At 33.8% G+C, this 14,425-nt stretch overlaps 2 protein-coding genes across 15 annotated transcripts in view; both read left to right on the plus strand.

The window, feature by feature from the left end:
- Positions 1 to 14,425, plus strand: part of bun (bunched) — a 594,108-nt gene that overhangs the window by 266,935 nt on the left and 312,748 nt on the right. The window lies entirely within an intron of this gene.
- The window catches only part of LOC137240919 (transcription factor E2f1-like), a 45,327-nt gene continuing 32,652 nt past the window's right edge, over positions 1,751 to 14,425 (plus strand). The window contains exons 1-2 of the mRNA XM_067767896.1: positions 1,751 to 4,181; positions 10,459 to 11,652. The gene's annotated coding sequence lies outside the window, so the exon portion shown is untranslated. The remainder of the gene's footprint in view (positions 4,182 to 10,458; positions 11,653 to 14,425) is intronic.

A 14,425-nucleotide genomic window follows, 5' to 3' on the forward strand; every position in this document is an offset into this window, starting at 1 on the left:
CGCCGCATCTTATGTTTAGATTGTGAATTGGTTGGGTGGGTGGGTATACGGCATTTCGAAGCAGACCGCTTGCACGAAACGCCTGTAGGTATACTACTATTCCACGTTTAAGCTACCAGCAGACATGTTTTACCCGAATTCGCATCGCACTGCAAACAACTCCACACACACACTTAAATTTATTTGTGTATTTGTCTAATCTAAAATCGCAGTCATCATTGCAATTTATGTTAAGTACGTATGCCTTTATTTGTGTATCTTTTTTTTTTTATAACGATTTACTTATTTTGCAGAAATTTAGGTATGCATATCATTCCTAGTTCTTTACGGCACCCAGATGCCAGCCACCTGCCACCAGCAAGTAGCTATCATCAAACTTTTTACCGAAGTATTGCTTTTGCTCTTCGTTTACGAAATTTCTGCACGACAATTTAAAATTCTCACAGTGCTCGTTTAAAGCGCAAGCGCTTTGCCGTCTACTAATACTCTGGCAACTGTCTGTCATTTATGTGCCTGCAAATAGCGCTTTGTTGATAGGACAGTGGTGTATTTTTACAACTTTCGGAGATATTTTAGACAACGGGCATTTGCAGGGAACTAAAGAATTCATAATGCTATGCATGTGTTTTATACTGTTATACCTTTCCGTAGGAAGTTGTGACGTTCCTTGCTTATCGATAAATTTTTCTTAGTTCCAGCTTATGAAAGCATGCTCTTTAAGTGAAATATCTGATTATTTCTTTGCGTGTGGAATGCAGCTAACCAAAGCCATTTATATCCCATAAAACCTGTAGCTTTTATTTTTAAGTAGTGATTATTTTGTAATTGTTTCGTTTTAGTAAACCAATTTTAAAGTTTCCATTACTTCATCAGGGATAATATTTGTTTCTTCGGTAATTATTACACCGTAGAGTGTTTTATTATTTTAGATTCCCATTTTTCAACCACGTTCAGACTTTGGTCTTTTGCTTCTGCTAACTATAAGTTGGTTTCAAATAAACTAAAGCTTACGATTTCTCGAACATGTTCGAGAAAAGATTTCTCGCGGGTCTCGCTTCTTGCCAGATTCTCGAATTACTCGTAAGGCTCGGAGGTTTTCGAATCTCGAATTATTCGTAAGGCTCGCGAGATTCTCGAATCTCGAATTAATCGTAAGGCTCGCGAGCTTCTCGACATTCAACTTAACGATTCATTGGCTATTTTATATATATGTAGTTTACGATTTCTTCTGGAGCACAAGCCAAAATGTTCGCAAAACAACAAGTAAAAAATCCCGAAATGTATAGAATATTGCCAATGCAGCGACTAAATTGAAAGTCGAGAAGATCGCGAGTATTACGAGTAATTCGGGATTCGAGAAGCCGTGTTCTTGATGTCTCGTTGAAAAATAAAATATTGCGAACAGAATAATATGTATAATAATGTTTTGAGTTAAATGTCATTGAAGCAATATAATCAACAAAAAAGTCACAAGTAAAAAAAACAAGTGTATAAATACTGTCCATACAGCGATTAAGTAAGAATGTCGAGAAGCTCGCGAGATTTACGAGTACTTCGAGACACGAGAATCACGCTAGAAGTCGAGTTCTCGATTTCTCGGGTCTCGAAAATCTCGCTTGTGTATACGATCGTGAGCTCTAAAATAAGCCAACATGCACTTTTCTCTGCTGTGAATCGTAATAACGATCACAGATCGAAAACTTTTGACTCAAGCGATAAAAATTATACTAACGCAACTATTTAAAAAAAAATAAAATTTTATAATGGATCTAGTGGATACGCGTTGTCCCTAATTCACATATTTCACTAATCCGGTACATCATTTCGGAGCTATTGTGATTTAAAATACGCCATTCGATCGCGGATCACATGTTACGATTCGGCTCCTGTATATTTTCTCTGAAAAAATCCAACAACTTTTATTTTGCAATGGCCGAATAATAGTCAGAGATGATTATTTCTGCATTACTTGTCAACTAACTACAAGACAAGATATTTGAGTTGAAAAATAATTGATCCTATTACCAAGTGGTATACTTTTTAACAAAAACTTTCCCGATCTGAAATCAGATCTGGTCATAGAAAATGTAACATTTATTTTCATATTTTTTCGCACCTTTTTCTGGAACTTTTACAGGCCAAAAGACCAAATTTTTACTATTTGTTTTTGACAAATTATTTTCTGACTGAAATTTGTCGTTTCGATTTTTGATGCAAACATTGGCCCATATGTCCAGATTTTGAGGATATTTTCGAAATTTTGATTTACAGTTCTGTACATTTGGTAATGCTCACAAAATAATTGAGCCTCGGAGAAAGTGCATTGAATTTTTCTTTCGTTTTGTCTAACAATATGATTTTTAGCTTTTCCCATGTTCTTCAATACTTCACTCAAATAGAGAGTTTTTCAAAATGTAGTCGAGGTACTAGGACATTTTTTCGTCCATGAAAGCTTCGATGCTAATATTACTTCCGAAAGTTTTTAAACTGGATGATGTTCGAATCCAAAAACGCATATCTTTTGTACCACGTTACTGCCATAAAAATGCCCGGGGAGCTCAGCCTAATGTTGTTTATGATCTCGCAGGGTTGTGCGCAATATAAACGAGTAGAGATACACACACAGATGATAGATTGGTTTGAGAATCTGCAAAAGGCTAAATGAAAAGTACGTACAGTACCGAATATATGATAAAATTTTGATAAAATCGTGCAGCTTTGCAAGCGAAATGTCAAAGCGTGCTGTGCTGCTTAGCGATGACAATTTGACAACAAAGTGGGCAGCAACCACTTTTCATCCACCCACATTTGTGTTCTCATAAATTACAATGCAGCGGGATGAGCAAAGCGTTCGAGTGATGTGATAATAAACAGCCAACTATTTAGTATGCCAGAGGTGTTAGCAAAAACAAAAAGCGTTAAAAACAAAAACGAGCGAATGCATTGTGGTATGATGTACTGTTCGCTACAACAAGCTGGCCTGGCCCAGTTGGTGGGTTTTCAGATTTGTTGCCATGTTTGCTTACTTGTGCTGATTATATGGTAGCGTCTCGCTGGCTTGCATTACCGTTAATATCGTTGTTAGTAGCATTACTATGTAATGCCTTGGCGGCATGCGTTTTGGGGGCTCTAGAACTCTCGCTAGCACTTATCAGCTGCTACCTCTCTCATTTATAAAATTTCTTGCATGCGACGATTCATCGGTATCACGGTCGTTGGCTTCGTTAGATATTGTTGTTATCGTGCCGCAATGGTATTTCTCAATGAAAATTCTTTTCATGTAAAGCGTAGCCATTTTGGCTGCACAAAAAAAATGAAAAAAGAACGTGAGAATACAGAGAGTAAGCAAAATTTTTGCAGAAAAACTGCTTGAAAAAGTAAGCAACAAAGCAAATTGTTTGGCAGCTCTACTGAGCAATTGCAGAAAAATTGGCAGCGCTGTAAAGCGAATTCTTCATTGACCACCAGCAAAAAGACGAGGCGATGACGACGGCTCTCAACCAACCGCGACGACGTTTGCTCACGATGATGAGAAGAAGCTACGCTCGTTGCTCGACCAACCTATCAATATACACTTTGGCTTCATACCATCCACCAACAACCAAAATACACAAATTTATTTTATATTAAAAGCAAAATATTTGCAAAAAAAATTAAATGAATAAATAGAGAATGTATTAATTAACAACATATTCAGATAAAATAAAAAAGTAATTTTATTTAATTTATACAAGAAAAGTAACGAAACCGCGCTTTTTCTCGTAAATTCTAAGTAAAAAAGGAGGAGAGAAAAAATACCAGTGAAATCAATAAAAAGAAAATACGCACCAAGTAAAGCATAAAAATTTTAATTACAAAATAATAATTAGAAAAACTTGCAAGCCAAAAGAAGAAGAAAAAATATTTTTAAAAGTAATTAAGAATACTCGCGAAAAAAGCAAAAAAGAGGTAAAAATTCAGTGCTGCGTGTAGAAAAAGCAAGGCTGTATAAAAAATTATACATAAAAGCAATAAACAAGGCAGAAAATTTAAAAAGCATGCAGCGAAGTGCGTAAAAAGAAGATAATCATAAAAAGCTCGAGCGTAACAAAAATTTTCGTTCAAAAAAAGAAAAAGCTGAAATAATTAATTTGCTGCGCGCAAAGTTAACTGTGAAAGTTGTAAGCTTTGAATTAAAAAAGGTTGGAAAGTAAAAAATAAAAAAAAAAACATAGTTTAGTGAAAAAACTTTTATAATTTAAGCTGAGCTCTGGGCAAATTTAAATTAAATTCAAGCGAAAATCTAGAAAAAATATGCTATACCTTTTAAAGCAAATTAATTTATAAAAAAGTATAAAAGAACTAAAAAAAAAACAAAAAAGTGGTCTATTCAAGTGAAGCTATAAGTTAAGATATTAAATGTATAATGAACAAAAGGCACAAAGACTCACACCAGTTCTAAAAAGCTTACAGATCATAGCGTGAAAAGGCTTGTTGCAAAACATTGCTCAGCTCAAACAATATGTCACTAGTAAATTAGTTAGTCCCGAACCCTATTGTACAAATAAATAATAACACATTGTTACAAAAAAGACAAAAGTGAAAATACCTGGGAAATGATACCATTTTTAACACGCTTATTGCCATCATCCGGTTGGCAAAAATCCTGAGCCAGATAAATAATTTTGCATGTAAATGCAACAAGAACGATTTGGGCCAGAAAAATCCAGATAGAAATCTGGTTCAATTTGTGAGCCAGATAATTTGTTAATTACTTCTTTTTAGTTTGGCAACGCTGCCTTTAATAAACCTACTTTTTCAAAAATAGATGTCGCTGCTTAGCCTTTCGCCGTATGAGTTAAATGAAAAACAGCGGCGACATCTGCCTATCACATTTCACGTTTGCGAAAATATCACGACATCTGCTTCTCAGTCTCTCAATGATCCAGAGCATTCCCGTGAGAATTGAGCGTGAGCCGGAGCTGTAAAACTCACTTGATGACGGCATATATTAGCTTCACTTATGTGTATGTTTGTAACACTCTAAGCTAGGCGAGCAAAGGAGAGTTAGGTTATGTTTAAGAGACCCATCTAGCGGCAATTAGTGAAGAATGGCGGCAGTGGTTAAATAACTCGCTACGACGCGAAGTGTGTTTAATAGCGCAGACACGAACCTTTTCTGGCCATAGTGATCGATTGGGATGAAGCGTGGACACACACACTTAGTAGGGAATAGTGTAGAGATAGAATATAGAGATAATTTTCTGCGCAACAATTTCTGTGGTGTAGAAAAATGTTTAACACTTAGCAGTCCATACAAAACTGAATGCCCCTATTACCGTTTACAACTCAACTTAGTTGGGTTGTAATTAAAACAACTCAACTTTAAGACAACTCAACTCCTGTTTGGTATTACGAATTACAACTTGTTTCAGTTGAAGTTGAATTGATGTTGCCAACCTAAGAAAGAGATGATTTGACAGATAAATGAACAGCTGTTCAGTTTGTGGCGGAAGTTTAAGCATTTGCAAAAGTGGTTTTGTTATTAAAAGCAAAGCTGATATTATCTTAGAACTATTTTATAACACCAAAAATGTTGGTGATTGACATGTTGCGAATGCGAAAAACATTCGAGTGATCATTCCAATCCCTTGGAACTACCAAGCACCAAGTAAGAAAATGTTTAAGTGACAAATGATGAGCTTCAAATGAAGTTATTTTGCTCATTACTAAACACAATTAAGGACCATTTCCGCAAACGCGTACGAGGGAAGGCTTTACCCCTATTTTAAAATTATGCGCCACGCTCAGATTTCTTGTTGATGGCAGCTATCAAAAATGCTGTGGAAATTATTTTGGTGTTGAGCTGGTTTTATTTATTATTGAGGAGCATATTTGTATTTTACTCTAAAAAAGGGGTCCCAGGAGTAGTGATTAGTATCAATGGGACTCACGTTCGCGTAATTTCACCTATTTTCGCTGCATCCGAACTGCGGCCAGCCTCGTCTAACTTCGGTCGCTCCATAAAGTCAAAAACTTATTCAATGTAATCCTTCGTTGAAACGTTGTTTTTTCTATAAATGTGTACAAAATTGTTTATTATTGTTTGGTTAAAAAAGTTTTAACGACCGGCTTTCAACTTTTGTTTTTTTTTTTTCGGTAACGTTTTATGAGACCGTGCACCATCTAACTCTTATCAAAGGTGGTATTAAAAGACGTGTTTCGATCTCCGTTTTTAGGACTCGAAAGCGGAAATTAAAAATTTTCTTTCTGTCCGAAAAATATTTACAAAACCCCACAAAATGGCCCGACAGGGTCCGAAATATGAGGCCCGATCCATAGTTTTTTGCACAGAACATCTTGGGCCAACGCTTTCTGCATTAATGTGTACAAAAAATTTGGCAAAATACAACAACCACATGAAAATTTGAACGGAAATGATATGACAGAAATTAATTTTTAATTTTTGTTTTCGGATTCTTAAATCGGAGGTCGAAACGTGTCCTTCGATACAAATTTTGAAATTTTTTGTTAAAAATTAGGTGGTGAACCGTCTTGTAAAACGTTACCTTTTTCCAAAAAACTGAAAAATTGTATGAGATAACTGCTAGTAATCAGTTGTAAGATTTTGACGTCTTTGACAACTACGCCAACAATGTTGTAAACGGTAATGCCACAAAAAGTTGTTAGACTAGACATCTCAACCGACATTTTTTTTGACAGGTTGAGTTGTAATCTGTAATACCAAATTGCGAAATTTCAACCCAACCAGAGTTGAGTTGTAAACGGTAATAGGGGCCTAAATATTGATGTAATGCGCGTAAACAAAACACAGCTGATATCGAACTAAAAAGTTAAAAATAATTTTTAAAATAAGTCTTAAACAATAATGAACGAAAAATACTAGTATTATTGTGAAAAAAGCGTGGGCGCTTTGTGCCATATTTTTCGGTTATTGAACGCCCGACTATTTATTCTAGTAGATCTTTATATGTACAGGATTTCCCTGGACACCTCTAAAATCGTGAGTTACGGGCTTATTGAATAATAAAAGCAGTTTTCTATATTAAGACGCTTATTGAGCTCAATCTTCCCTACAAAATTCGAATCTATAATTATTTCATTAGTGACTAATCGAATGCCTAATGAGGTCAAAAGCACAATGCAACGCTGTTGGGAGCGTTCAGATTCTTAGTTTTTGGTGTGCTCAGTGCTTAAAAATGTCATTTGTCAAAGTAAATGTCATTGTCTGTCATATAGCGTTGTCATTTTATTCGCTTGACATTTCATCCTTCATACTAATCGAGCAGTTACTTCTGTGTGAAAGCAAAAATTTACGATTTCATTAGAAGGTGAAATGAGATCATTAAGTTTCTGTGTGAAAACAGTATTAGACCTTATATTAACAAGCAAAACATAACACAGCTGTATTAAGCTGAGAATCGGTTTATAACCAACAAAGTTATAGGTTCGTAAGGGTCCAAAGATACGAAAAACCAATTTTTTTTTTATCTGTAAGTCACGATTTTGGAGGTGTTCGAGGAAAATCTTGTATGTAGTTATTCTTAGATCTAAAAATGTATTAGAAAAATGGTATCACTTTTTGGTATTTTTTCGGCGTCACACAGTGTAACTGATTAGTATATGCAAATACAGTAATATGAAATTTCCATTTAAATTTGTTAAATAAAATAATTAAAACATTTATACGTAGGGCTTTCCGCCTGCTGCATATCGCTGCAAAGAAATCCTGAACTTTAGTTTCTTGCTCGATTAGGCATGAGGTATGCTTTAGGCCTAAAGCTGGCACGCTGGACGTTCTTGTGCCACCTATGCGCTCCAATAAGCCGATCTTTTTATGGCCGAATGTTTTAGATCTCGATTCGTGACCTTTCTTTGCTTATGCCCTTATAAGCGGTTCATCCTCAGCGCCAGTTAAACCGCATCAAAACCTGTTGTAAATTGTTAATTTCTTGAACATTGTAGTTTAATCATAATTAATTTTAAATTGTAGTTTTTAAGAAAGTTAGTAGATTAGGTAAGGTTAAACCCTAATAACTGGAGCTAGTAACAGAAATAAAAATTTTGTTGATATTTCGTCAACTAAAGCATTTTTTTAAATTACCAAATTAAAAACAAAAACATTGATCTTCGGGGTAGGTCGACTTCTCTGCACCAGCTTTGACTTAACTTACTTAATTGGCGCTTAAACGATTATGGCCGTCCAACAGGGCACGCAAGTCGCGTCTTCGCTATGTTAACTGGCGTCAATTGCTGCTCACACCAACGGAGTTTAAATCGTTTTCCATCTGGTGGTGTTGAAACCAGTCACTCACCTGATACCGCAGCGACTTTATATGCTATCATATGCATCTAGATCAGTCTCAATGCCCTGACGTTTGAACTGGAAGTCTGATGATCTATAATTTGTTTTGCCAATCCGCACCGAATGCCACAAATGTGCGTAACTCCCTTTTCCGCATTATGTTGTAAAGATACCGTCTTGATGCACAGGAAACAAATTTTATGTTTCCATGCAATCAGATTAAGCACCACATTGGTATAGAGTTAAATCACGTGAAGTGGACCACCCATTTACCACTTGATCACAAAAATAAAGTCCATGTATTTTTTTCATAAGTAGGTACCATGAAAAATTGAACCCCAAAATATTTTTAAAAAATTTTAATTTTAAGGGTACTTTTTTTTAAAAAGAAAATTTTTGGTACTTCTTGTTCAAAAATTAATTATAAATCAACCGTGAAAGATAAATTGATGAAACTTTGAGGGTTTATTTTTAAACGTTCATATTTTATTAAAATATTTTTATCTTAAAAAAATTTTCTTATTATCACATTTTTAATTAACTTTGAAATTTTTAAAAGAAAATTTATAATAAGAAAATTTTTTTAAGATAAAAATATTTTAATAAAATATGAACGTTTAAAAATAAACCCTCAAAGTTTCATCAATTTATCTTTCACGGTTGATTTATAATTAATTTTTGAACAAAAAGTACCAAAAATTTTCTTTTTAAAAAAAGTTCCCTTAAAATTAAAATTTTTTAAAAATATTTTGGGGTTGAATTTTTCATGGTACCTACTTATGAAAAAATACATGGACTTTATTTCTGTGATCAAGTGGTAAATGGGGGGCCCAGTTCACGTGATTTAACTCTATAGGAATTGTCTTTCTCTTAAGCCAAGTAATGTTTGGGAGGCCGTTTCCTTTCGAATTTACTACGAAAGCAAGAAAGGTATCAACCCATTCAAACTTCGCAAAATAACTTCTTCCATTTTGAAGAGGATGATTGCGCCACAACCCGAAATGTGGCGATATATGTCAGGCATCAACTTTTAGCATAAAAAGATTAAACAAGCTGCATGCCTGTCTCTAAATGAAAACCAAATCGATTATATCCATCATCTGGATGTGCGCACTTTTCTCAGCTTCGACTCTGGTTCCAGCCAACATTGTGATGATGCTTACACTACAGACATCTGATGGATACTTCTCTACAATAAGACATGAGTGAGTATCATTGGGTACGAATTTTAATAGACAGTTTGGCGAATATGAGATTTTGGCGTAGTAGCCAAGTTACAGCGCATTTAGCCTGTGTGTACAGTTAACTTACAGCTAACAAAATCTGAAACATTTTTGCTCTTTTTCTTAAAGTTACTGTAAATTTTGCATATTTCCTTGTAAAGTTAACATATTAATGACTTACAAATTTTGATATATCAAAACAACTGTTACTTTTACACTCCCCACATGTGTAAAATACGCTATTTGTTTGTGTATTTATCAGACAGTAGGCTAAAACTAAGATTTTATTTTCTGTAAGTTTCACATTGCTGGTTTCTCAGCATTCAATATCGAAAAAAATTATCGAAAAATTGCAGTTAATAAGAATTGTAGATAAGTTGATTTAATAGACATTGCGGCCAATATCAATGTGCTTAACGAAAGCTCTACTCAATGAATCGGTCTTATCGTCAGCATTTCTAACTTTAATAGAAATCCTGTCGATAATTTTTTTTATTTTTGTGTACTCACTTAGTTTATTGACTTTCGCTTGTGAATTTGTGAAACATTGTAATTATGATGAGTATAATGGGGCGTTACCTATTTTTTTTTAATTATTTATGAGTTACAGATTCACAAAGCTTTAAAAGTTTCGCTTGCGAAAAAAAGGTACAACAAGAATTCAACACGAAAAATGTTTTACAAAAATTAAGTCAACATAATATTAGTAAGTGAGACTCAAAAATCAGAAATAGGGAAAATATATAACCAAACTTGTTTCAAGTACATCTAAATACAAGCCAAGTTTTGCACGTCAAGATACAAATGCAAAGAAAGAGCTTTAAAAGCTCGCTTGAAAAGATAAAAATAAAGAAATTAAATTTTTACGTAAAAATATAGTTTCAGGAGTGCTAAAAGTAAAAGTTCTCAAGCAATTAAAATTTATTATAGCAACAAATTTAATTGCACATCTAAGCAATAAAATACACACTCAACGTTTTAGTGCATTTTTAGTGCTCGTACGAAGCAGAAGAATCATTGAGAAAGAAAATGCAAAAATCGAAGTAATAAAAATAGAATCAAAAGAAGTGTTAAACTAAGAATGAAATAAATAAAGAAAACCAAAAAAACAAAAAAAAAATTGCGCTTGTACGAATCGCAGAATTTTAAGGAACTTAACAAAGCCCAACTCGACTGCAAAGCATTTAATTTTGTATTAAAAAATATATATATTGTTTTTCTAACAACAACTAAAATGTATATATTGTTTTTCTAATTACAACTTTTGACATTCGCCCTCGCCGTAACAATCAAAAATCAAGCATCAACCTTCTTCAAGCCTCTTAATAAGAAATAAACTTCGCAATTTCAGCACGCCTTCATCGTCTTTTGAAGTGTCCACCCACACACAAAACGCACAGAAAAAAACGCTTATTTACCACATAAAAAACGGGCCAACGAAATACTTTATTCTGCATATCGTCTACTTACACTACGAAACTCAACTTTAATTCAGCTATACGACTCTTCTAGAATTGTACAGTGTTTAGCTTTGCTTCAACGAATTTGTTTAGTAAGTGTTACACCGTAAGCAAATCATATGCCATCCTAACTGATGTACTACAAATATAAACCACCCCATTTGTTGTTTCTTTAATAATTTGGTTCGCCGCAGCGCCTACAAAAAAAAAATTCCCACAATTCAATCAATCGCCCAACAATTCAGAAATCACAGCCAATCAAGCTGTGTATAACCAACCGTTTAGTGTCTCCTACCACATTTGCGTCTAAACAAGTGACTGATTGACAATAGAATTGGTATGCTTTTGTTGCTGTTATAATTCGCCTCATTTTCTTCCTGTGCGAGAAATCAATAGCGTTCTCTTCAAATTCGCCAATTTTGTACGCCTATCAATCATTTAATTGCGTTCTACGTCACCCGGTTTAAAATATTTTGTGGTGGTGAAATCGACTGAATAAATTATTTACAACACCTTTTTTTTAAGTATAAACTGATTTGCCTAGTGACTTGCTTCAAAATTTAAATTTTCAACAATATTTGTGTTATAGAAAAGCCACATTTATGGAAAATAAAAGCAACTTAGAAATTGCGTTCAATAACGGGAATATTTTTATAAAGAAAAGGTAATGTAGATTTTAATTACAAGAAAGTTTTTAATTATTTTAAGTTGTTCAGTTTGTTTTTCTGTTCACTAAATTTTTTGTAAATATATTCTTAAACTGTACATTTTTTTTAGTTTTTGTAACAGGCAAATGGGATTTTTTGTTAGGGCGGTGTTAGAGATAAGAGCAGGATCAAATAGCTTGCACATTTTTAGGTTGCAAACCAGAAATCACAGTTTTTAAACATTTTAATTTTTAAATGAATAATAATGCTTAATCACAATTTAAAGTACTTTCATATATAGAAAATTCACAAGAGTATCATATTCGTTGTAAGGTCTTTAGTTTTTTCAATGGTTTCCAATAAAAATATGGTTTCTGATTAAAACATAGAACATATGATGCATAGGAGACCTTGTGAGTCGCCTCATACATATTTGAATTTTAGTGTTATTATTTTTTATTATTATTTTTTTCTTTGTATAAATTTTAAATATTTCAGTTAGTTTCATAAAAATATTTTTTTTCCTTTCACCACTTTTAAAAATATAGTTTAGTTTAGTCTGCAAACAATTCTATTTTTTAATTTATTTAATAATTTGGGAAAAATTTAAACAACGTGACATCAGGACGGACAAGGCGACAGCTGTTTCGATTATACCTTGTAAATCTCTTCAAAGCCTTTTCTCCCGGGAGTGGGAGTCGAACTCGCAACAGCTGTCGCCTTGTCCGTCCTGATGTCACGTTGTTTAAATTTTTCCCAAATTATTAAATAAATTATAAAATTAAAAAATTGCTTCAAATAAATGTTTTCATACATTTAAAAAAGCAATATGGGCAATCCCCGATTATTAAAATCATTCTATTTTTTACCTACAACGAAAAAATCCAATGTTACTAAGCTGTTAGAATGCGCCTATAAATATTCCACACAAGGATTAAAAAGCATATAGAATTGGTATGTACCTAAATGGTGAATAAAAGAATAGCCACAAAAAGGCAATACTTAGAGAACAATTGCAAAGCGAGCAGCGGGGCATTCAGTGGCTGATTGGTTAAAGGCATCTGCCATTACACTAGTGTAAAGTATGAGTGTTGAAGATTTCGAGTTTAATACTCAGCTCCCCAAAAGCTATCTGATGAAGAAGTGAAGTTCAGAAACATGTCCTATTAACCATCGCCGTTTGTAAACTTTGCAATTTTTCTCTAATATCAATAACAAAAACAATTGCATAAAGCAATATGAGAATGTACTTAATGCAGATGAAAAAACGTTAAAATATTTAACAGAAGTACTCATTATAACGCTTAATGCTAAGTAAAGCGTTTACATTTAACAAAATAATGCAAGTAAAATCAACAAATCGGGCTTGTTATGTTCCTAAATTTACAGGCATTCCGGAATAAATTTTTCGCATTCTGGTTAATACAATTCGAGTGTTTGAAGAAGATAACACATCGGCTTAGTCATTTCAACCAAAGAGAAATTGTTGTTCTCTGTTCGTCAATATTCTGTAAAACTTTCATATTCTCAATCAATCTGATTTCTCAATAATTTCAACAGCGATGAAATGTCAATATTAAGCAAAACGCATCAGGAAATATTTAAAGATAAATTTACGTTCACTTCGCTCAGTACTTTGTTCTTATGCCCATGTTGCCACAGAGATCTCTGTCAAATCAAGACACTTCACTGTTATTATAATGTTGAAGGATATCTGTTATTTTTATAATTGGTCTTCTTAGAGTGGCAGTGGTAATTCTTAAGTTGACAGAGCTATGGCTTACTTATAAAGAATTTTTTTTTGTTGATTTGACTGTTGAAAAGGTCAATTCAGAAACAACAATTTGTGTACAGTTCATTTTTTATCGGTGAAGAAAATTTAACAGAAATTTCGAGTGACGAATTCTACGTAATTCTGAGTTGTCAAAAACCTTTATCTCCGTGTCATAGGGAAAATCTTTGTCCGATATCATACACCCATCCTGAGGGAACTAGAAGAGGGAAGTATATTTCACAAGGTGGTGTGTCACTCTGCCTCAACCTCGATGTTGATATGCTCACAGGTTCCCTTACTTATTCAGAGTAAAATCCGATATATGTAATGCATTTCCTGCATGTTTTGTGTTAACAATAACGAAAAGCAAAGATTCAGTTGCAATGTGAAATTAACATTCAAAACATTTTAAATGTGAATTTTACATACAAGAATCAATAATGTATTAGCATCCTCCTTCCACTCATCCCCTTTACCTTGGATACTTCGCTCGTTCGCTATATTTACAGCCGCTTCCACTCTCGTTTGGATTATTCGTGTATCACATTCTCCGAAATTATCTGATAATTGGCTTCCCTTTATCTTGTATCCATTGAAACTCGCTGTTGCCATCTTAGTTCATTCATATTCATTGACATTGATCCTATCAACAGCTTTCATTTACTACCTTTTACTCAATCAATTGTCAACTCTATTTCATATTTTGCATCTACAGCCTTACCTTAAGTAATTAAAAACCTATTTATCATTTATGAGGATTGCCGAAGAATTTTAACTTATGTTATTATATTTTATATATATACTAGAAGACCCGGCAGACTTTGTCCTGCCCTAAATTTGGCCTATCTGCATACATTTTAATAAACTTTCTCATTCTATCTCTTTCTCAATCTCCTTCTCTCTTTTCTCTTCTCTCATTCTTCTGCATCCCTTATTGCCTGTCCCAGAGGGTGGTATGTATTTTATTCCAGTCTCAGTCCCACTCCGAGTCTCAGTCCCAGTCCTAGTCCTAATCC

Source organism: Eurosta solidaginis, chromosome 2 (assembly GCF_040869045.1).
Source record: "Eurosta solidaginis isolate ZX-2024a chromosome 2, ASM4086904v1, whole genome shotgun sequence".
NCBI classification, from domain to species: domain Eukaryota; kingdom Metazoa; phylum Arthropoda; class Insecta; order Diptera; family Tephritidae; genus Eurosta; species Eurosta solidaginis.